The following is a 24,787-nucleotide window of genomic DNA, read 5'->3' on the forward strand; positions in this document are numbered from 1 at the left end:
AATGTGCTGGCTGGTTGCCATAAAGTAAGGCTTTCATACAACTAAAGGGTTGAATCGGCTTTGCTGTACCACATCATGGTCAGTACAAGATATAGACCACCAATCATCTCCATTACCGTTGTCAACTTTTCTAGGTCCACTGTACTGGGTCCTAGCAGATTTTCTCATCAGTTTGACTGACGTCTGACAGCCAGTTGCTATTGTTTTTATTCTTGAGTCACAGTCAGCATACTTCCGGAACATTTTAAAAAGAATAAAGTTTAGTAACTGTCATGGACGACTATAGCCTAATTTAAATCCAGCAGATATCATACCCACCCACCCAACTTCCTTGCCACTGCTAGACTGTGACACTGGGTTTATAATGCAAAATAAGTTACTATATTTTCCATTTGTGTATTTCTGTATATTTAAATTGTGACTTCTTACCTGAAACTGTATTTAAGGAGAAAATGCCTTAATAACATAATATTCAAAATGGCACTCTGTCAATTTTATGACATGCATCATTGCAGAAAAATGTACAATAGTACCAAATCACAGGGGTCGGATAATGATTTAATAAAAAATCACACATGACTGAAGTGTGTGACAATTTGGTCACATATTCGCATTAATCAAATTCAATATTATTTGTTGTTCAAAAATGTAATACCAAATTATTTTAACAAACATCTATTTAATCCTGATTGTTGAATGCTTGCAGCGCTTGCTATCGTGCTTAGTGAAATCTACCATATCTGGGTCAGAAAAAAAAAACAGTTCATTTTCTGCCTCGTCTTTAGCTACATTGTGAACTGAACTTGTAGATCTAGCCATAACATCATCTAATGTCTGAAAGATAAATTTAGCTGATGTTATACTGCCATGCTTTATACTAATGAAATAGTAATGTGTAGATTTACATGAGGAAACTTCATTACATACATTGATGAAAATATTTTGTCCACCTCAATATTACACCAATGAAACCTTACCATATTAATGTGTGACAGCTGAATCTCTCTCTCTCTCTCTCTCTCTCTCTCACACACACACACACACACATGTCCACTTACATGAAAAAGAATCATTCATAAAGCAGTGAAATAAAAAGAAGACAATTTGCATAAGTTAGAGATACCATATTACCCGTGGTGGGCTGGTGGGTGCATCCACATAAGGGCAGTGAGCACGGTTTGCTCGTGGCACAATGGATGGTACTGCGTCATGGAGAAGAGTGGCATATTTCTTTTTTCCAAACGTAGCCGTCAAACTCTGACTGGGCCCAAAAGAATCGGGTTGAAAATTCTCACTACAGATTGTCGCATGTTTTGAAGGCTTTCTCCAATCCGCTCTTGTCAGCCGCACACAAACGTGACCAAAGTCCTTTATATTTTAATGTCCGAATGTAACAAGTGCAGTGAAACTCTATCTTTTGGTGTATTGCAACATCCACCAACGATACACCTCTTTCCCATACCGAGTAATACACGCAGTCAGAATACACGTTTTCGCTTGATAACTATAAAACAATGGTTCCTAGCAATTCTGGGTTGGTATTGTGATGTCACATTGGCTGAGGTCACGGATACTGCCGATGTTGTACTTGGCTTACGGAGAATATTCATGATATGTACATTTAAAATAAATATCTCGCCATCCGTTGATCGCATAGAGTATGAATTTGATACTATATACATCATGATATTTAATAATCTAGAGTTGAGTAATACAGGGGTCTCAGGTCTGCCTTTATGTACTTCTTTTAGACAAAATCTAGGGAAGTAAATTTATGGTTGCATACTCGTTAATATCTTGTGTACACTTCATAACAACGTTTCGAGCTAGAAGTTTCTACATTTATTAATATTCAGCATACCTTTGATCTAGATGAGTTAACAATGCGGCAATTGGATACTCATTAATATTATACGTACTGCTCTTTGACTTTCCACTACTGTAGTCGATACATCGGGTTATTCACTTTCTTGTGACGTCGTCTCATTATGAAATGCCAGCACGAATTCTGGGCAAAAACGTAGCGTATCGATGTCTGTTATTGGTTGCCTCCTTACACCGCATTGCTGGTAATGTGTCTCATTATTTACAATTCTGGACTTTCAAAGCGGGAGATATATTACTGCGTCATATTTCATATCTGAAATTTTGCATTGACGCGAACTAAGGCATTTACATAAAACACTAGTTATATTTCCTCTTGTGGAGTGAATAATTTTTTCACCGAAGGTATGGCTTGTGCACCCTGACTTTTCATGAAAATAATCTAAAATATTTTCAGCTTCGAATACTTGGTTATCAAACGGTTCATTTGTGTAAAGATCTTGATCTTTTGGAGACATACATACTTTTTTAGACTGTATTGTATAATAGTGGGTTCGAATAACAGCTTGTTTATGTTTCTTCTATGACATTCTCTGGCTTTGTGATTATTTTCAAGGTAGAAAAATATACCGCACAGCAATGTGGGCAGAGTGGCGTGTACAACATAACTAGATTTTCAAAACTTCTCATTCACACGTGTCGTGTGTATCATGTGCAACTGCATGTACCTAAAAAACACACACACATCGATATCTCTTTCTTTCTCTCTCTCTCTGTGATTATATATATATATATATATATATATATATATATATATATATATATATATATATATATATATATATATATAAGGAGAGAGAGAGAGAGAGTTTATGCAGTACTTTAGGCGTTCGGCCCTTGATACATAACATATTAAACAGAGTATAATACAATTTGTGCCATAAAGACTACAGTAAATACACTTGTTTAGTTGATAATATTGATACTTTTTAACAGCAGATCTCTTAGTTTGACAAAAAAAAAAAACAAAAAAAAAAAACAAAAAAAAAAACAAGTTAGAAACATTTGGAATTGGTCTTATTTTCAGAGAAGACATTAAATTTTTAAATTGATCTACTAAAGGGTGGTTTTTATGATCTCGCTGAGATATTTCCATTTTAAATTGGTACAAGAGGAACATATACATGCAAACTGATATTCATCTGCTACGCACTTGATATTTTCTATAAGATTTAATTTGCATTGTCTTTGATCTCTGTCAATTTTAGTGTCTCTTCCTTATTCAGTTATCAAATCTAGTTTAGAACATCGAAGGGATGCAAATGATTCCATGAATTGAAATGTAGATCTAAAGATCTAATGTTAAACATTTCTCAATATTCAATAACGACTTGTACTAATTATAATAAAGATATTTTGTAGAATAGCCCTCTTTATTTGACCAGATCTGCAACGAGGAATCGGGGGCCCCGAGTGGCCTAGTGGTCTAAAGCGTTTGCCGTTACGGATCACTGCCATCTCACCTCTGTCTGCGCCGGTTCGAGTCTCAGATTCAGCCAATGTAGATATGTGAGAAAGCATGCCAGTAGCTTCTCGTGGGTCGGTGGTTCTTTCCGGGGTTTTCCCGGTTTCTTCCTCCACCATTAATACTGGCCGCCATATATGGCCTATCGTGTGCTGAAAAATGGCGTTAAACCCCACAACAACAACAGCAACGAGGAATCAAGTATCCATTGTCTAAACTGAGTTAGAAAACAGTTTTTGTCACCCATTTCATTATATATATATATATATATATATATATATATATATATATATATATATATATATATATATATATACACAACAAATTCGACTTAGCTTATTAGCCAACCATAATAAGTTAGTAGATTTTAACGTATCTTCTAGAATAGGATTCAAATATTTGCTGTAGATCAACTACGCTTTTGTTTATAATGTTCATACGATATTGCAGATGCCCAAAAATAAACAGCCTCGCTAGTATCGCACAGCTGCAACCATTTTAAGGCTTTGATAATTATAACAACCGTCAACCAGTTCTTGCAGACTAAATTTCTCAAATCTGACATAACTTGCTCCAATTTGCCTTTCCATCAGTACGGATAATTAGCATCTACAAGTTATTACAGTTATATTAGTCACACTAAATCTACCAACAATCTTATTTTAAATTCCAAAATCAAGTTTACAGTCTACTGACACAAAAGACGATCGGACTCAATGTCAATTATTTATATATGTGAAACCGGTCCTACTTTCATTCTCCAGGCTTCAACGGGTGGTCTCAGATGCGGCCTGAATGTCCATTCGGTACAAGCTGTCACTAAACTACTTCTAAGGGACATATAAAAGAATAACCAATTATCAGTCCAAAACTTACACCGGTAAACAGACATACACACATATAGTCATTAAAGAAGACGATTCAAATGATTAATTTCAAACATTTTATAATGGCAAGATAAACCATAAATCTTCTCGAGACATACATAATTTCTAATGAGGATAAGCAAAGTGTCACATGATATAGGTGAATCATAATTTGTTACAACACAATCGTGCAAATCGTGTTAGATCCAAATGTTCAAGATATTTCACGAATTCATTTCCTCTTCCATGTTTAAACATGGTTAATACTATAATGTTTATAAATCATTTTAAATAAATTTAAAAAGGTCATAAATCGAACATGGTATACTTGTACAAAACTTAAGTGTCTCCATCAGGAAATGTCTTCTATGGTCTTAAGACGAGACTCAATCGTATTGATATTGTCTGTAAAAACTCTATTCCAAATATTTCCAAATATATTGCCATGTTTGAATTATAGGTCGGAAGTTAAGGATTTGATAAAGCCAATAACTTAAATCCGTATATATTCTATATAATAATAATAATAATAATAATAATAATAATAATAATAATAATGAGGACTTTGTATAGCTCCTAACCTTTAGAAGATCTAAGCGAACATTAGACAACACCTATAAGATAAAAAACATATAATGATATGATTACAAAAACAAACACCATGAAATTAGAAAACATTTAAAAAACATGCTGAAAATATTTAAGGTAGGAAACATTATTAGGTCTTTAAGTTTGTTCTAGTTGTCGAAATAAGTGAGTTTTGAGAGCCCTCTTGAATGTGATCACTGTGTCTTTGTGTCTAAGTTCAGTGGGCAATGCATTCCACGTTGCTGGGCCCTGGTATGCAAAAGAACGCTGTCCATATGACTTTGTTTTCATAGTTGGAATAATGAGTATAGGACTGTCAGAAGAGGAGCGTAGGTATTTTGCTGGAGTGTACACATGGGTGAGATCGGATAGGTATGTTGGACTAGAGTCCGATAGTGAAACGTAGCACAGAGAACAAATTTTGTGTTTGATTCTGGATCGAATGGATAGCCAGTGTAGGGTACAGAGCAGCGGGGAGGTGTGCTCTGATCGTGGTACTCTATGTATGATCCGAGCAGCTGTGTTTTGAACTTTTTAAGTTTCTGGAGCAGATATTAAGATGAACCAAGCAGAACTGAGTTACAATAATCCAATCTTGAAAGTACTAATGAACACACTAGTGTTTTAGTGGCATAAACTGAAAGATATTTACGAATTGAGCTGATGCGTCTCAGTTCAATACATGCAGCCTTGCATATGTTCATGACATGTTGGTGCAATGTGAGAGTACTGTCCAGAGTAACACCCAGGTTTTGTAATGATTGTGTGAATTTAATGTTGGTGTTGCTGATATTTATTGTTTGAGGTAAAGGATGTGAATGAGAAAGTCTTTGTGGTGTGATCAGAATGGACTCAGTTTTGTCATCATTCATCTGCAGCTTGTTACAAGTCATCCTTGATTTCACATCAGAAATGCACCTCTCTACACCTCGGATGGTAGCATCAACTTCAGTTGGGTGGCTAGATTTGTATATTTGGGTGTCAATCAGCGTACAATTGGTGACACACTGGATGATGATCTATCACACCTGAGGGCAACTGAGTGTAGAGAATGAAGAGAACGGGTCCAAGAACAAACCCCTGTGGAACACGACAACATAGATCAACTGGGCTGGATTGTATTCCATTTGCAGATAAAATTTGTGTCCTGTTGATCAAGTAGGACTTGAACCAGAGTAAGGCTGTATCATGAATGCCAAATACATGCTGGAGACGGTGAAGTAATATATCATGGTCTATTGTGTCAAATGCTGCAGATAAATCAAGGAGGGTGAGGACTGTAATCTTTCCGCTATTCAACGCAGAGAGAATGTCATTAACTACTTTTAGAAGAGTAGTTTCAGTACTGTGGCAAGGGTCATATGCAGATTTTACATTGCTAAAAAGACTGTTTGAATTTAGATGAGATACAAGCTGGGATAGATCAACATTTTATAAGATTTTTTAAAATATGAATGGGAGATTAGTAACTGGGCGGTAGTTCTTTAAATCGTTATGGTCTAGTGTTGGTTTCTTCAGCAGAGGCTTTCCAATGGTAGTTTTGAAAAATGATGGGAATTCCCCAGATGAGAGCGAGAGAGGTATTAATAACATCAGTTAGTGAAGGCAATACCGGATCTAAGCACTCAAGCAGCAGTGATGTTGGAATTGGATCAAGTTCACATGACTTTGGTGCACTCTTCATCAGGAGTGTACGTACGAAATCCATAAAGGCAGGTTCAAATGCTGCTAATGGTTGCCGCTCAAATTCTGTATCCCAACTGTATGGTGACGACGAGTCAATTGAAATTGTGGTGTCAAGCTTATCTCTAATGGTTTGTACTTTGTCACGGAAGAGATTTGCAAACATGTCCGGCAGGTCGACTGGAGAGAAGGTAGTTGTAAGTGGTGCAGATTTGTTCCTTGACATTAGCTTGTTAGTAATCTCGAAGAGCTCTTTGCAGCTGAAACTTTCCATGATCTTAGTAGTGTAGTGGGCTGATTTCGCTGCATGGACTATATTTGTGACATTTGTTTTAGCGGCTTCATAGATTTGCTTAGGAATGGTGAGTCTGGTGGAAAACCAAAGCCTCTCAGCTTTACGGCGGTCTCTTTTAGCAGTGCGAAGCTGGTCCTTAACCCTGCTATACCATGGAGAACACTTTTGAATTGATACTCTGCACTTGGTAGCTGGTAGCTGGTGCATATTTCTCAAGCAATGAACCCAGGCAGTTATCTAGTTGTTCTGCGGTAGGAGGTAAGCAAGTTGTTAGGTTAGCTTGGATGTCGTGCATTAGTTTGGTTCTATTTATCATACGGAGGATTCTCTTAGTAGAAGATAATGGTGGATGTTAACGACTGATACCTCAAGATGGTATATAATGCAGAGGTGATCTGATGCAAGGTCATGTAATACCAGGGAGGATTGTATAATGTTATCATCAGGTGTATGAAGAATCCAGTCTAAAATGTGACCATATTTATGGGTGGGTTGGTTAACTGACTGTTTGAGGTTGAAAACATTAATGGAATCTATGAGTTTTGATGTATTTGGGTTTCCGGGACAGTCAAAGTGAAAGTTAAAATCTCCAAGAATAATCAGGTTGCCACCTATCGAATTTCCATAGTCCAGGAGATTCGGAAACGGCTCCAAAGAGAGAGAGTCGGCTAGCCTGTTTTTTCTACTAGGATGAGGGCGGTATAGGCAGAAAAAAAGGACTGACCTTTGCTCCAGTGTGAGTTTGGCTTGGACTAGTTCAAACTAGCTGTGGTCGAAATTGAATGTTTTGGTGTGGTTAAGACGTTTTATCATGGAGTTCTTTGTGATGACAACAATTCCACCTCCGCGACAATTACGGAGGAACGAATTGATGGAGTAACCACTGGGTGTTAGATCCGCACACTTGGGTTCATGGCCTGATGTTTTTAGCCATGTTTCTGTCAGGAAGAATAGGTCAATATTCTGGTCGTTGATAAAATTAACTAATTCTGTGCGCTTTCCGGTGGTCTTACTGACTGGGCATTGAATAATGCAATACGCAGAGGCATCTCCTGGATAGTTGACAAAAAGGTTGACGAATTAATAGGATTTGAATTAGGTTATCTAAATTAACGGTCGAATTTGTTTAAATTGTTGAGCCGAAATAAGGGAGATGACTGGAATTCTTCTTCCTGTTCTACGCCGGGTAGCTTTGAAACAACGTTTCTTTTTTCGCTTCTGTTGACATTTAGGGAATGCTGAATGTAGTCCCAGTTCGTTTAGGCTAGAGCACAATGTAGCGTGGAGAGCCAAGGACTGATCATTTAAAGCAATTAATGTTGGTCCATTGTAGCATAAACGGGTTGACTGACGAGTATCACGTGATGGCGGTTTGTTCAAAAACAGTGGAGGAAGACAGCTGAGCAAAAGTCTAATTATTCTCATTTCCAAAACAAGGAGATGAAGAAACACATACGAATTTAACAGCCAATACATAATGGACACAATAACGTAGATGAAAACAGGCAACAAGCACAAATATCATGAAAACGGCAATAAAAAACGGGACAGCTGCTTCAAGCCGGTTAAGCGATAGTGGCCATCTTGCATATACTGCATTTTATAAATAAATAGGTTACTGCATTGCTATTACAAAACACACACAGTATGTGTTTATCTACAATGAATTCTGTAGAATGCAAATGAAATGTAGTAACATACATCTGATTGAATACTGGTTCAGACTACTAAGGATGACTGACTATAAATCTCGAGAACAAAATTACAATCTACAATTACATTCTACAATCTAAAATTACACTCTACAATTACAATGTACAATTGATTTTGGATAAGCAATGTCATTGTTGGGTAAATAAAGCCAAGAGTCAACTGTTTCATACGGACTGAGAAGGTTAGGTTAATCAAGGTGTGGGTGATGGGAACACCTTTTCCATTATATTTATGCAATATTGCAAAGATATTTTTCCTCAAAACTCAATGGAAAGTTAACTTCAATACACAAATTATGATTTTTAATAGGAATGGTACCATACCTTTATGTTTGTAAAAAATTTTGGCCGGTGGTCTATGTTATAAGAATAAAGAGTATTATTATTATTATTTCCCGTGGTGTTTGATTTCTTTTACACCTTACATGTAAAAATACACTTTCACAATTTATTTTTATTATGTATGCTAAGTTAACTGAAAATACGTAATAATGTAAACTTCCTTGCCAGTATAATACTAATCTATGACGAACTATTTCATTACTAAATTGTCTATTACCAATCAAAAGAAATGACTATTTTTCTTTGATTCTGGTGAAATATCAAGGTAGAGTTTCGATGTTGCCATAATTAGTGGATAAAATGGTGATTATCATCTATGTTCCTTGCAGAACATTGTTTTTTGCCGCGTGAAAAAATTGTGCATTACTTTCGTGAACTAAGATGTTGTCAATTATGTTTTCAAATGATATTTTGTTCATAATTGAAATAGACTGAAATAGCAGCACATTTCGTACTTTTATTTTATGCGAACACAACTATATATATATATATGATAATTTCGTTTAAGAATAAATGAAACTTTGAGAAAAATTAATATCGTGTCTGTGGTACAAATGATCTCCCGAATAAAATGAAGGGTATACTATGATTTGGAACTTAAACTGCTGTCTAGCGCGAACTTCATCTTGGATTTGTTAGTATACCTTGTACGGCTTATCTTTTGAGAGTTCTAAGAATGTTTCTTTTTTTTCTGTGAAGGATTTGAGAGTGTATTGGAAACTTCCCATACATATGCTCACTGTCAAGTAACTTAAGAAACATATGATATAAAACGATCGGACAATAGGAACATATGATATAGAACGATCGGACAATAGGAAAATATGATATAAAACGATCGGACAATAGACATAGTTAACCAAAAGGTGAGTAGTATTCAATGATACATACTGTAAAAACAAAAACTAGGGTGCATGCTATTTGTATTTAGTCTCCGTTTACATTTTTTGTTAGATTTTAGTGTGATGTGATGTTTGTGGTTTGGATTTTTAACGTAACTTTAAAAATTTTTCAGTCATATTGTACGATGTCTGCAGTGTGGCAGTTTATAGTGATGTCTAGCACTGGGGCATCATGCCGCAGATATGTAGCATGATGCTCCGCCCAGTCACATTATCCTGACACGTTAGATTTTAGCAATTATTTTCTCGATTATGGGAAGTTAGTTGTATGAAGATATTTCTCAAACCGAGTAATTAACGAATTGCTAATAGCAGACGACATAATGCGCAGTATGCATGAGACTTCTTGGTAACATTGATTCGTTTGTAAAATGGATCTTCTTTAATTTCTAAGCATAAAGAATTCTAGGTGTAATTCTAGAATTCTAGAATTCTCACGTGTAAGTGTTTGATCATTTGAGATAGGAATAATTCTGTATATTATGTGTTTGAGTCATCATTCTTAGTGCGTGGCATTAAATACCAGCCTGTGTCTCGGAAAAGCGTACTGATATGTCATACGAATGTGAAACAAGGAAAAAGACCTGAAGGTGTTGAATTAGAGTTTTGTGAACCTGTGGCGTTTAGTTAATTACAGGAAAACGATTTGTGGTATAAATTCAGTTACGAACCCTTCACATGACAATGACTTTTGTCTTAAGGTCCATGACAGTAGGGGAGATATCGACCTCCAGTCAGATTCATGCAGGTGATGTTTGGTCCCCTTTTCGGTGAGATTCTTTATGACACCTGGCGTGTCACAATACTAAAATTATTTCCCGGACAAACCATTATGTTGCTCAGACTAGACGCTGAAGGTTAGCTGGAGACGCATACGTCTAGGTTCGAACATTCAACTATTAGTGTAATTGTTTACATTTATATTTCCTTACATCGTTCGGACCTTTAATTTACATGTAAATATATATATATGTTTACATTTATATTTCCTTACATCGTTCGGACCTTTAATTTACATGTAATATATATATATATATATATATATATATATATATATATATATATATATATATATATATATATATATATATATATATATACTGTGAAAATGTTTGTAAAGTTTCTAAAATATATGGAGCTTTAAGATATCAGGAATTTTAAACACTAGAATTTGATATTTGTTATCAAAAACGGCTTACATTTTAGGTACCGTATTCATCACAATGATCCAATCGACAAACCAGAAAAAATAAAAACATATTATGTCCATGAATTCGATGGAGTTACGAATAGCAGGTAAACTATACGAGTGAATGTGCCTCTGTTGGTGGTTTTAGGTTTGCGTTTTAATTCAATTTTAGCTTATTAATGAAAGATGCCTTTCCATCGCGATTTGATTTGTAATTCTTTTATGGTATAGACAGATGAAGTTTCATGCATGTAAACTTTGGAAACTGTCGTTAGTCGAAATAAAAACCAAACAAAACAAAAACCCTTATAAGCCTCAAAATATGTAACTTTTAATTGTCCTATTTAACAAATGTCTTGTCTTCATCACCATTATCAAAGAAAATTACTGATTGAGGACTGAAAAAATATTTAAGTGTATGATACACTTACTTCATAGGCATCAATCATCATAACACTTTTTCCAATTGGACTGTTAAGATACACGCCTTAGTACGATTTATATCAGCAAAATGTAGAGGAATAAAATTGCTACTATTCTTTTATTGCAAAATTTGCCTTTATAAATTAGCTTAGGATATATTATTGTCCAATCTAGCAATTTTATTATGGTAGGTGTGCTTTGATATTGTGGCATTTCAAGTTTGCAGCAAGAGGTTAATTCATTTCTTTTACCATATCGGATACAAACATTATCATATTGTATGCATGATGCAAATGAATATACAATGAGAAAGTTTCTAGCCATTTAATACCACTTATGGACCAAAGTTTCAAGAATGCTGCTGTTTTTGCTACGACAGTGATTGTTTTCTAAAACGTCTGTAAAGTTTCGGTCACATAAAACATATATGTCTCACTAAATTTTTTATCTGATAAACACATCAATGCGTTACGTGATCACTTGCACATATTTTATTTCATAAATCTGTAGATTGATATTACAAGATGTACACGAGAAAAGGTACGAGATTGAAACGAAATGGTTTATATTGTTCTTTTGCTTTAATGATACACACATTTTAATGACGGATTATACTGAAAAGAAGGAAATTATTAAATAAAATATGTAGGGCATTGTGCATAACATTTAGAAAATAAGGACGAACGTAAGGGGGAAAAAGAAACTAAGAAAATAAGAATATTAAAAGGAATTGTACTCTCTTGGGAAGGGTTCGTCTCAAAAGTGATCGCTGTACATTTGAAAACAAAAGGGAATTGCTGTTTGCAAGAGTACATGACTTGCAGTGGTGCGTACGTTTTAGTAGTAGGTACGCTTGAGTAAATTTTGTGACGTTTACAACACCATATGAACGGCAGAGCTGTATCACTACACCAGAAGGTATATGAGATAAGTTACTATTTAAATGTTTCCACGAGTTTCTGATAACTTGGTAACGAATGCAAGAGGGAAGGTTGTGTTGTTTACTTTCTACAAGTCTACATTTGGTGGCGCTCTACAGTTTCGATTTTTTTTTTAGAATTTTAAAGAAAAAGATTTCCCCGGCTTTCCTCACTAGTTATACTGGCTATTTAAAAACGACCTTGTATATCTTAGGTATAATTCAAAGAACTACTTGGTCATTTTCACTTCCTGAACGTCAGACGTAAATTGTATAAAAAAGAGCCGATACCTTTTTTACGTTTTATATATTTGGTAATCCATTCATTGCACTTTCAGAAGCTGGTATTGTCTAGTCTGGCAAATTTAATTTTCCTTATTTTAATAGCTGCTATGGATAGTGTACTTTAGACTAATTCAGGCTGAATTTTTAGCACAAGGGAGCAGTCATTTTAGTTAGCAGTGTGCTTAAATCATGTACAGTTTCCAAAAGTACAATATGCAAAGAAATATCATCCACATTACATTAATATAGCATAGAGGTATGCCAACATTCTCTCCATTGTGCATGTTTTAAATGCGAACAACTTCACCTTACATACGTCACTCTCTCAAAAGTACATAATAACTGGTGAGCGCCCCCTTTACGAAGATGTGGATCAGTTATATTAGTTACGATAAATGTCGATTAAGTGAATTGCAATTTGTACTAATTCGTAATGAAGTATTTTAAATATCCTTTTATCCCCCCCCCCCATATATGGGAACATAAATGTCGTCATTATTTAATGTGTGTTCGAAGTTGTTAATTATTCGTATTGACAAGTCTCGGTAGTCAATGTATTCCATTTCTTTTGTATCTTTGAGAAGAGAAACAATTTTTTGTAAGCAAGACCTACTCGAGCTTCCCCTGACCGAAAACGTGTTTGTCATTACTTACGTTATAGAAGTAATAGCACTAAGAGCTAGCTTAATCAGAGATGTGAAAAAGGGAGGGCTTGCCATTTAATATAAAAATGTAAGTCGTCTTTCTTAATGTAATACTTCAATTGCTATTAATCGGTTGCCACACCTTCGATTCTCGCTGCCTCATTCTGTAGTTTTGTAATTCTTTTAGACACTCCATTCCTTGTATGACTTTTCAGTTCATTATTAAGTGACATGATAAATATCGATACAAAATTGGAAAGGTAAATATCCTGCATTTCTGCATATTTGAGAAAATTTCGATACCACGTAAAGTTAAATATTCATTTTATACTTCGTGTTTTATTTTAGTATGCATAGCTTTTACAACCTCTTTGTAATGTAAAGATTTAAAATGCCCTTCTTTATGTAGTGTCTTCTATTTATGGTATACGTGGATAATAAATATTTAGCTTGATTTACTCAAGCATCTTGCACATGCATGTCTACATTTTATCCCACATTTCCCAAAATCACGCCTTTGTGTGAAACAAATATTTATCTTATTGGTATTTGTAAAATTAGATTTAAGATGACACAATATGACTGTCCATTCACTATGCTACCATTCAGCAAACCTGATTAAGTATTATGGGTTGAAACACTAGATCAGATGCGTCCAGCCTTTTTTTGACTGCAATCCAAAACAGATAAAATGTTTAAGGTGAGGGCCGCATGAGCAAAATCAATTGCCTATCACTAATTATGCATGTTAATTAAAATGCATATTTTCAAAAGGACTACTTACATGGCGCCGGGCTGCACAATGTAATGGACTTGACCGCATGGGGTCCGGGCGCAAGGGCTTTGACACGCCTGCACTAGATTAATGTTTTTTCATCTGACTGGCAGTTGGCGGATGATCAGCTATATAAAATACAGATATATTGACAATTCGTCATTAAATTAAGTAAGTACTTTTGATGGAAGGTAACAATGCATGAAATGTTAAATTTGCTAATTTTGTAACTTTCATGGGTCGATGAATTGAATAATACTCGATTTCATATCTCGTTTTCATCTTCAATGTGTATACGGTTCAAAAAACATCCATATGTTTATCAGTTTGGTATCTGAAATTTGTAAACGCTTAGCATATATAAACAGGTTTTCTATTACTTACTATTATTGGGTGACATATGCTACATAGATTTGATTTAATTTATATTTGATTTAATTTGTGTTTGATTTGATTTGAATGTTTGTGGGTTTTGAAATCTTTTTATTTTCTTTACATGTCAATATAATGTAATTTTGTTTACTAGGAATGTGATATTTTCCAGAAAGTTCAGTTTGACCTGAATCTTCTATAAATACCTAATAATAGAAACAATTGTTTCTATTTTTGGCTCAGTTCCTGGCCTTGACTGAGAGTCAAGTAAACAACTTTTCTCGGAGTAAAATATTTGGTTCTTATCAATGACATACAGGAGCTATGTGACTTTTACATGTACACATGATCACATCATCATCTTGTTCGCAATTAGGCATTTCCAAAATTGCGAAATACTTAGTATTATTAGTGACATTGAGAGAGAGAGAGAGAGAGAGAGAGAGAGAGAGAGAGAGAGAGAGCTTTTAAACACTTATTATCAAGCTGTTTTCTTCTATTGTGACGAGTATTGAACTTTTGAGTTATTTGTTAATTTTTTTTCTTCATATTATTTAGACTCTAAAAGATGAATTCGTTTCTCTGAAAATATTACTGTATTCAAACAGAATTCCTGAACAAGGACATTTCTTGAAAATTATATTTGGATTTCCAAGACCGGAGTATTAATTAGTGTGCTTCTACAAAGAACTGTAGACTTTAGCACAGTACAGGTTACATCATACGTTATCGCCCTCCATCTTGGATTCTTCGTCGGGACTCGAACTTGGAATTATTAGAGCATTTAAATATTATTACTAAAAAAAATATTTGTGGATTATTCTTGGATTATTTTTGGATTTGATTCTGGAAACCGTTAGTTCATATATTTTCATTTTACAGAATTTTTCCAGGGAAATAAATTATTTGTCATTTTTTTCCAAGCTTGTTGTTTTCACTCTATCTTGTGTTACTGTTTTTTTACGAGCCTAAACACGTAACATAAGACATTAGATGACAAGCGTTCCTAAGTAGGGTGGTGTACGGACAATTATCCATGATAACATTTCACTTATATAGTCTATTAAATCTAATGAATTATGTATTTAGGGAACAGCGCAAATACCGAGTATAGCTTATTCAGTTCCTGTTAAACGATTATAGTCTATTCAGTACCTAGGTAAATATAAATAAAAGATACGAACGCCTTACAATTTTGTCATTTGTGAAACACATTGAATATAACTTTCTGTTTACAATTACAGATTGATCGCTTAAGGTCTTGGAATCGCTTCAGGGCTGCAACTCTTTGAGATTAAGCAAGAAATTACACTACAATTATATCTCGATCACATTTTCCTGCTTTACACCCACTTTCAATGGAAGGTTATTTGGATATCACACTCTTCGTATAATTTGCTTCGATTGCATATTGTCAAAATGATAAATGTTGCTTAAGGTTTTATGTTAGAGACATTGTTCCTTTTATCCAGTCTAACCACTAGGTTGTGCGATATAAATGTGGTAACTTGTATAACCAATTCTGATTATTATTTTATTGCCAGTAAAATATCTATCATTGACGGATAAGGAGAGCATTTGTACCTTGTTATATGTTTGTACTCTTCATTGTAAAGATATTACCCTTAATATATCATAAGTTCAAAATATTAACAATGCTCTGTCTGATGTGAGTCTAGTAAAGTCTACTAACATTTGAGCTATGCTGACTATCGAAGATTTGTTCGATATTATTGGAGTGAGCACATTGACACACACACACACACACACACACACACACACACACACATATATATATATATATATATATATATATATATATATATATATATATATATATATATATATATATATATATATATATATATAAATGGAGAAAAATAATAAAATATCAAATGGTAAATTTCTCTCTTGTTCGTATAAACTTTCCCTGCTTTCAATCTAGTAAATTTGCTAGTTTGTTTGTGTATAGTTTCTAGAAAGTGCTTGGGAAAGTAATATGTTAAGGAGAAGACTATGGGATACGTTCACCGTAATGCAGTATTAAATGTATTATTGGTTATATTGGAATCCATCTTTCCAATGATTTCGGCCGTTTCATTCTCATATTCCTGGCTCATTTTAGTTAGAACGAATATCCAATAGCGTTCTAGACATACATTTGAAACATGTCAAGTAAAACATAGATTATAGTTGTCGACAAAATGGTGCCAAATATATAAATATACAGAAATACGTCTTTCAGAAAATGAATATATTAGGTCAGAATAGGTATGTTTTACCTGATGACGATGACACAAGAAGAAAAATAATCACACTGTTTCTGTGATAGAAATGGAGCTGAACAATAAATGCAGTAAGCCAAAACTAAAACAAAATGTTGACAGTATTTGCCGATTACATACTAAAACAGCTCCATGGACATTGGTTTAGTCCGCTTCGCTGAAAAGTAAATTTTGATACCTTAGTCATGTTAGTGTGATATAATGATTACTGATCACACTCCTTAAACACGTGATGTAAATTGAATAAGTATGCATGACAATTAGAAGTCACTAAGATTTACACATTGCTTACATTTGACACGTGGTATCTGAACTCGCTCATGTCTGCCTTTTTCATTGTGATTGATTGTTTTTCTTTTATTGTAGTTCCAAAACAGTCATACCGACACATACAACATACGACACATACTTCACAACGATGCAAAAAGTTAATTGGCGCTAAACTCATTTCAGACTTTTAAATTATAGGAAAAGTACGTGGCAATTGTTATATAGGTCTTTTAAAGCTAAAGCTAAAGAAACAAAAGATTTTGTTATTGTTATTTCCTGCTCGTCGTCGTTGTTGTCCTGCCATTTCTTAACTGTGATATGGAAACACAGTTCGGGTTGACACACCCTCCCTTTTCCACTCCCACCACTTTCTGGTAACGGACAATGTATGGGCTTCTGGATTAATGCCCGTAGTAGTTGGAGCAGGACAAATAACATTCCTATATCGGTGAATAAAAGGCAATGGTGTTTATCTGACATGGATTTCTGCAATCAAAACACCAACATCATCTAAAACAACCTGTCTAACAGTCATGCATGTGGTAATAATATCCAACGTATTCCCTTGTGTCTGCAAGTGGAAATTGTGCAGATTGTAGCAATCTTAGAGTCTTGCATTAGGTATCTTTCAGTAAATCGTTAATTAGTTCATTTCATGAACAAACAGTGCATACACAGTCTTGGTTCTTTATTTCAAAGGAAGTTTTAAATGATTCATTTTGAATCCACATCTGGATATAAGATTCAACCTTGACAAACTGCATTTTAATCGTTGAATTGTGTCTTCTAAAATCCGATCACTGTCATTAAACGTCTGTATTCAGGAAATGTAAGCAGTTAATTAAATTGAAGTAGACCTAGAATTTATTGCCGACGGCGGGGGTGGAGGTACTCAATAATCTGGCGTACACAGTTTCTTTCAAAAACATGCACCATCACCTCTGAAGGAAAAGAGACCTGGGTTTGGGGCAGAGATGGAAACTATATGTCTTTCTTAATATTTGTAAAAAGATACTAAAGTTACTAATTTTACTATTTTATTTATAAGATATATAAAATATAGGTTATTATGTAATCGGTAAAGCTGAGATATTGGCGCGTCTTTTTGGACATCTGTATGTTCTTACCGACATCGCGTCAAGTCATGTCTTGTGTGCGCTACAATGTTACATTTGTTGACCACTGAATAAATCTCACGACAACGAAACTAACTCCGGTGGACGTTACGAATGCCTTCACATCTTTCTTCTTTCTTTTCCGTAATGGAGCAGGAGCAAATTCACCAAAATTTAGGCTGACTAAAAAGAAATTATATTGATTTTTTATCTTCTTACTTTGCAAGTAATTCTTCATCAGCGATTTCCTACATCTTCTAAAATAATCAACTAATCTATAAACTATCATTTAGCTCATTACATCTTCCAGCTTTTGCAAATAAACAGATTTAGATATTGTAATAAAGGTTAAATATATTAAACATAGAAACTTATTGCGTGTGATGTGTATGTTCTGCCGGACGTTGAGTGACGTCATGGAGATACAATGTATTGTGTCTCGTCAGCATTCTTTGTCTGTGTACAGTGATATTTCTGAGTTGGAACAAATATTTTTATATACAAAGTAGATACCTTAGATACTGTCAGCGGTAAATACGTCTCATGAGCAAGAAAATAATATGATGAACGCCACAAACACTTAATCGTCTTTCTTTGGTCTTTTCGGCAGTGTACAAAATACCGGAAGATAATAGCTGAGACTAAGTTATCCTCTGGGGCCTCTGTTTGCAAAGATGGGTATGGATTTTATATGCCTTGGTTTAGACACACACACACACACACACACACGAACACACATTATCTTGAGACACACAAGCTTCGCTTGGTAATAGAGCGAAGCGAAATGTGTTATGATAAGTCGTAATACAAGATATGTCCATAGTGTATGCTTTCAGAGATTGTCGTCAATCGGAAGATTGTCTTGCAGTCTGAACAGAGTTGCGCTTTGAAATTTGTCGTTCAATAACATGTGTTTCGTTTCTCGGATGGTGTAAAGCACCACCTTGAGTTTGGTATTATTTGTTGATATCATTTGTACTAGTCGTAAAAGAGGATTACATGTATGGAAAGTCTGAATCTCTCTCTCTCTCTCTTCGTCTGATTGAACATTTCTGCATAAGATTCGTTATTATATTGAGCAAATTCCACTAAAACGTGCATAATACTGCATGTGACGTCACGCACCGCTCTCTTCTGATTCCACTGGTCAACAGTGAAATCATTACTGACTTGAAAAGGCCCTAATCTGTAGTATTTTGGTGTGCCGAACACGAATATAACCGTGAAAAATTTGTATTGGCTCTCGTTTTGAAGATATTCATATACCTCATTTTCTATGTTTCACTGTGTAAATTTCTCCAGTAGGACTGCAGCAACATCCGGAATAATGATGTAACATTGCATAATACCATCATGCTCACATCATCCACAGTTGATTGCATCATTTTCTGATGCAATGCAATACTAATGCCATGCGGCTGCTGAAGTAAGTTGACGTCAGCAGTGTACTATACATGTGTAGGCCTATTATACTAATGCCAGGCGGCTGCTGAAGCTGACGTAAGCAGTGTACTATATAAAGCCCAATCAGATAGGTTCAGCATTTAAAATATTTTAGACGTTGTGCGAGACAGTTCAAGCTACTGTTACATAAATCTTATTATTTTATCCATTTACGTACAATAAAGAACAGTAATGCCTCGAAAGTGTGTTAATACCGCGGACAATTTTTGCTATATTTGTGGGGAAGTGACATTTGCCAACCAGAAGAAAAGTATCAATTCTGAAGTGAAGAAGGCATATCATCTTTACTTCGGATGCAAGGTTGGTGACCAAGACAAGCCTTGGGCTCCGCATATATGCTGTGCTACATGTACAACACAGCTTTCACAGTGGTTGAATTGCAAAAGGTCATCAATGCCGTTTGCAGTCCCAATGGTGTGGAGAGAGCCAAGCAACCACCTAAATGACTGTTACTTCTGCTTGGTTCCTCCTCTTTCCGGCGGAATAACAAAGCGAAAGAAGTCGAGAATAGTCTACCCAAACATTCCGTCTGCATTGAGACCAGTTCCACATGGTGAGGGACTTCCTATTCCAGAACCTCCAGCAGAATATTCTCTTGATTCATCTGACGAAGACAAAGGTGAGTCGACCTGTTCTTCTCCTGGTCCATCAGCATGCAGTGATCCAGATTTTCACTGTGGTGCATCATCAACCCCACACAGAATAACACAGGAAGAACTAAATGACCTGATTCGTGATTTGGACTTATCAAAGAACAAGGCAGAATTGCTAGGATCAAGACTCCAACAATGGAATCTTCTAGAAGAAGATGTCACAATTACTGCATATCGAAAGCGCCACCAGCAATTGGAGCCTTTCTTCAGAAAGGAAAGTAATCTGATATTCTGTTCCGATATTGAGGGCCTCATGAATGCTTTAAAAATCACTCATGACCCACAAGAATGGAGACTATTTGTGGACTCTTCGAAACTGAGTCTCAAGGCTGTGCTTTTGCACAATGGAAACATTCTTCCATCTATTCCAGTAGCGTATGCTGTCCACATGAAAGAGACATACGATAACTTAAGGCAGCTACTGAATTCCATTGAGTATAACAAGTACAGCTGGCACCTCTGTGGTGATTTGAAGGTAGTTGCCCTTTTAATGGGACTGCAGCAAGGATATACAAAATACATGTGTTTCTTATGCGAGTGGGATAGCCGAGCAAGGGAAATGCACTACATGAGGAAGGAATGGACTCACAGGCAGAATGTAGCCATTGGAGAGAAGAATATCCAACACCCAGCTCTGGTTGAGGCTCAGAAAATCTTGCTACCACCCCTTCACATCAAACTAGGTTTGATGAAGAACTTCGTGAAAGCCATTGACCGGACTTTGCCAGCATTCCGATACCTGCATGAAAAATTCCCTCGACTCAGCGAAGCAAAGATTAAAGAGGGAGTTTTTGTGGGTCCTCAGATTCGAGAGCTTTTCAAAGATGACCGGTTCAACAACTTGCTGGAAGGTGACGCGAAACAAGCATGGAATGCTTTTCGCCTAGTTTCTACAAACTTCCTCGGAAATGTTAGGGCAGAAAACTATAAGGAACTAGTAGAAGACATGTTGATGAAGTATAAGAAACTTGGCTGCAATATGTCTCTAAAGATTCACTTCCTTCATTCCCATTTGGATTTCTTTCCTAGCAACTGTGGTATTGTTAGTGATGAACACGGCGAACGTTTTCATCAAGATATCGCAACAATGGAACAAAGATACCAGGGAAAATGGTCCACTACAATGCTGGCTGACTACTGCTGGACACTCCTCAGAGATGCTCCCGAACAGCTGTACAAGAGACAGGCGAAGAAATCTAAGATGTAGTCAATGACTTGATTTTTTATAGGTAGGCTATTACAGTTGACCTTTTACTATTGGAATGCATTTCGTTATGTAAACATTAATTTCTTGCAGATTACAAAAAAACTAGAGCCAATTTTGCAATTTGACTGTCATATTCGTGTTCAGCACATAAAAATTGATAAGAATTGACTAATTTTATTTCAGTAACATGACTTTTGTAAAAATTTGTTGTCCAGTGTTCGGGGAGTGACACTGCGCTCTGACTGAATTTTGTAACGCGATACCGGATTGGTGAAACATAACAATCAGTTTTGTTTTTCGATTTTCGGCTATAAATTCAAGCGCCTTCTCCCGCATGTTAACTCACTTTATTCAACAATCTCCATTGGCACTTTTCAGAGCCACATATTTGCCTAGGAAATATATAAACTTATATAATTTCCAAAAAAATTCTCCATGTGACCCGTTTCACCCGAAGTGTCATGCCCATGTTAACATCACGTATGACCCCAAAAGTGTTATTACCACGTTAATTCCTAGTATGACCCCACAGTCTCGTTCCGATGTTAAATATATGGAACGATTTAACATAGGTTTCCTGTATGACCCCACGTGCTTCGTGAACTTTGGTCTAAGGACAATTACATTGACATCCAAGTGGCTGTCACATGTTAAATTCTCATTGACCCACAAGTGCCATTCCAATGTTAATTCCCACTGACCCCAAGTATCATTCCCATATTAATCATATGGAACGTTTTAACATATAATTTCCCCCATGACCCGCAAGTGCCCCTGTGACTTTAGCCATGGAAATAAAGCATTGACCTCCCCCCACCCCCAATCGCCACATATAACTAATATTGCATACTAGCATCAACGTGGATAACTATCCACCTATCCGCATAACTTTGAAGGTTGCTATACCGGCGAAGGGACCGTATCTCTTATAAGTTCTGTCTGGACTGGCAGATCTGCAGACGTTGATGTTCATGGCGCAAAGTTTATTATAAGCTATTTGGCGAGAATTGCCTTGGGAGGCAGTTGAATATCGTCTTGTATGTATTGCACTAACTCCGGCCAGGATTGACGGGCGGAATTAGGAGGAAATATAGGAATGGCTGGCCAGGAATTTCTTATCGGTCGAGAATATCATACGTATGCAGCGACTATATATGATCGGTATGCAACGCCTACCGCCATCTATCTATCTATCTATCTATCTATCTCTCTATTCATCCAGGTGCCCAGAGTGGCCGAGTGGTCTAAAGCGCTCTCCGTTACGGATGACTGCCATCTCACTTCTGTTTGCTTAGGTTCGAGTCTCTAATTCGGCCAATGTGGGTATGTGAGAAAGCTTGCCAGTAGCTTCTCGAGTGTCGGTGGTTCATTCTGGGGTTTTCCCGGGATCTTCCTCCACCATTAATACTGGCCGCCATGTATAGCCTGTCGTGTGCTGAAAAATGGCGTTAAACCCTACAACAACTACAACAAAAAAATCTATCCATCTATCCAGCCATCTATCTATCTATCTATCTATCTATCTATCTATCTATCTATCTATCTATCTATCTATCTATTGTATCCGGTCCGACGGAGGTGGGACGGCTCCTTACGATCTTTTTCTGCCTATGTCTTAGCTTGGGGTAGATCATCAATCATCGGGCGTTATACCTGTCTTCCGCAGTAACTTTTGAGAGACATCACAATGGCCAGAAGCCGCTCGACTCATTCGACGTTGCGTAATTTTATGCCACTTACAGAAATGGACTTTCCCCGATGTCCAAAGAATCTTAGAGGTTCAAGCATTCTACTATGGCCTGCTAATTTTGATCTTTTTTTTTTTTAAAGAATGGATACTGAACTAATAAATTTGATAACATAAAAACCTAAACCTTTCGTGGAGGAATTGCTTTCTGCTTGCCAGTTCTTTTTTTTTTTTTAAAATGCGCTTCTTTGCGTTCCTTGTCTCAATGCATTTCTCTTCCTTGTTTATGTCTTTGAATTTCTCTTCTTTCTGCATTTTGCATTTTCATTTGCATTCCTCTTTCTTCTTTTACTTTTACTCTCTCATTCCGCTTCCTACATTTGCAATTTCATTTGCATTGTTTGTTCTTTCTTCATTCAATTAAAATAGAAGTTCTCCAGTTTGAATGACTACGTGAAATCAAAACACCAGGGACTGAGTAAATTCTGAAAAAACATGAGTTTAAATTTCATTAAAAAAATAATATTCTATGTCAGAAATTTCTATCACGATCGAGCCTCCATTTTGTTTTTCATTATACTTTGTAGCAAATGATTAGATCATATTGCTTTGATACCAGAAACGATAAGGATGAGAGTGTTCATTTACTGTTGTTTGCTGTTGGGAAATCAGTTACGTTTTAGTCCATTTCAACTATGTTTTGGACAACCTGTCCGTCGACCACTGAAGTTATGTATGTATGTATGTATGTATGTATGTATGTATGTATGCATGTATGCATGCATGCATGCATGCGTGTATGTATGTATGTATGTATGTATGTATGTATGTATGTATGTATGTATGTTTGTATGTATATATGTATGTATGCATGCATGCATGCATGCATGTATGTATGTATGTATGTATGTATGTATGTATGTATGTGTGTGTGTGTGTGTATGTATGTGTGTGTTACTATTCTAGATCTTAAATTAGAATGAATTAAAACCAATTTGTGTAAAATCAAGAAGTCTTTATTTCTGTACAAATTGAATTTTCTAAAATAAAAAATACATTATTTTGAATTAATTCCCAATTATTCCTCAATGTCTTATAACAAATCTTAAAGAAAATAATGTTATAAATGAATTACAATTAGTCTTGAATGTCTTCATGTACCACAATGATTCAATATAGAATGTCTTTGAATGAACTCAAAATAATTAAATATAATATGGCAATCCAAATTCAATAAACAATAAGCAATTCCACTGAATAATTTAAATACATAGTTCCTCTCGAATTGTATCTGAGCAAAATTGCAAACTCCGATCCGCGTAGACTGATCAAAACAGAAATAAATTATTTGTTACCAAGTCTCGATTTATGCACGATCTCACCTAATTTGGATACGAGTAAACAAGTTTGTTTCTAAATTACCCTAAACTCAGATGACTTTCTCAACATCTAATTTACAACTTACAATCATGGACAAAAGATAGCTATGGAAACATGTATTTACAAATGTCCATTTTCTTAAAGTACAGGTCGGTTGAGTGTGGTTCTGGGTGAATAGTGAAAGCAGAAGAGAGTAAACATGTGATGTGACTATGGTCCCAATCCAGAGCTTGCAGTGAACAGTAATGATGAGGAGACGTTCAAGGAAGAGGTAAGGAAAATATAGAAAAGAAAGAAGTCAGCAATGTGCTAAACGAAAGCCACAGAAGGAGAAAGCTACCGATGATCTAAGATAAATCAATTAGGTATAAAAGGGTACTGG

The 24,787-nt window shown here is 35.6% G+C and overlaps 1 protein-coding gene across 1 annotated transcript in view; it reads right to left on the reverse strand.

The window, feature by feature from the left end:
• Window positions 1-24,213: 24,213 nt before the first annotated feature.
• Window positions 24,214-24,787, reverse strand: part of LOC149804871 (uncharacterized) — a 7,128-nt gene continuing 6,554 nt past the window's right edge. Inside the window, exon 2 of the mRNA XM_089935089.1 lies at window positions 24,214-24,787. This exon is cut by the window's right edge and continues 1,698 nt beyond it. The gene's annotated coding sequence lies outside the window, so the exon portion shown is untranslated.

The sequence above is a fragment of the Sinohyriopsis cumingii genome, chromosome 2 (assembly GCF_028554795.1).
Source record: "Sinohyriopsis cumingii isolate HCF-2022 chromosome 2, ASM2855479v2, whole genome shotgun sequence".
Classification (NCBI taxonomy): Eukaryota; Metazoa; Mollusca; class Bivalvia; order Unionida; family Unionidae; genus Sinohyriopsis; species Sinohyriopsis cumingii.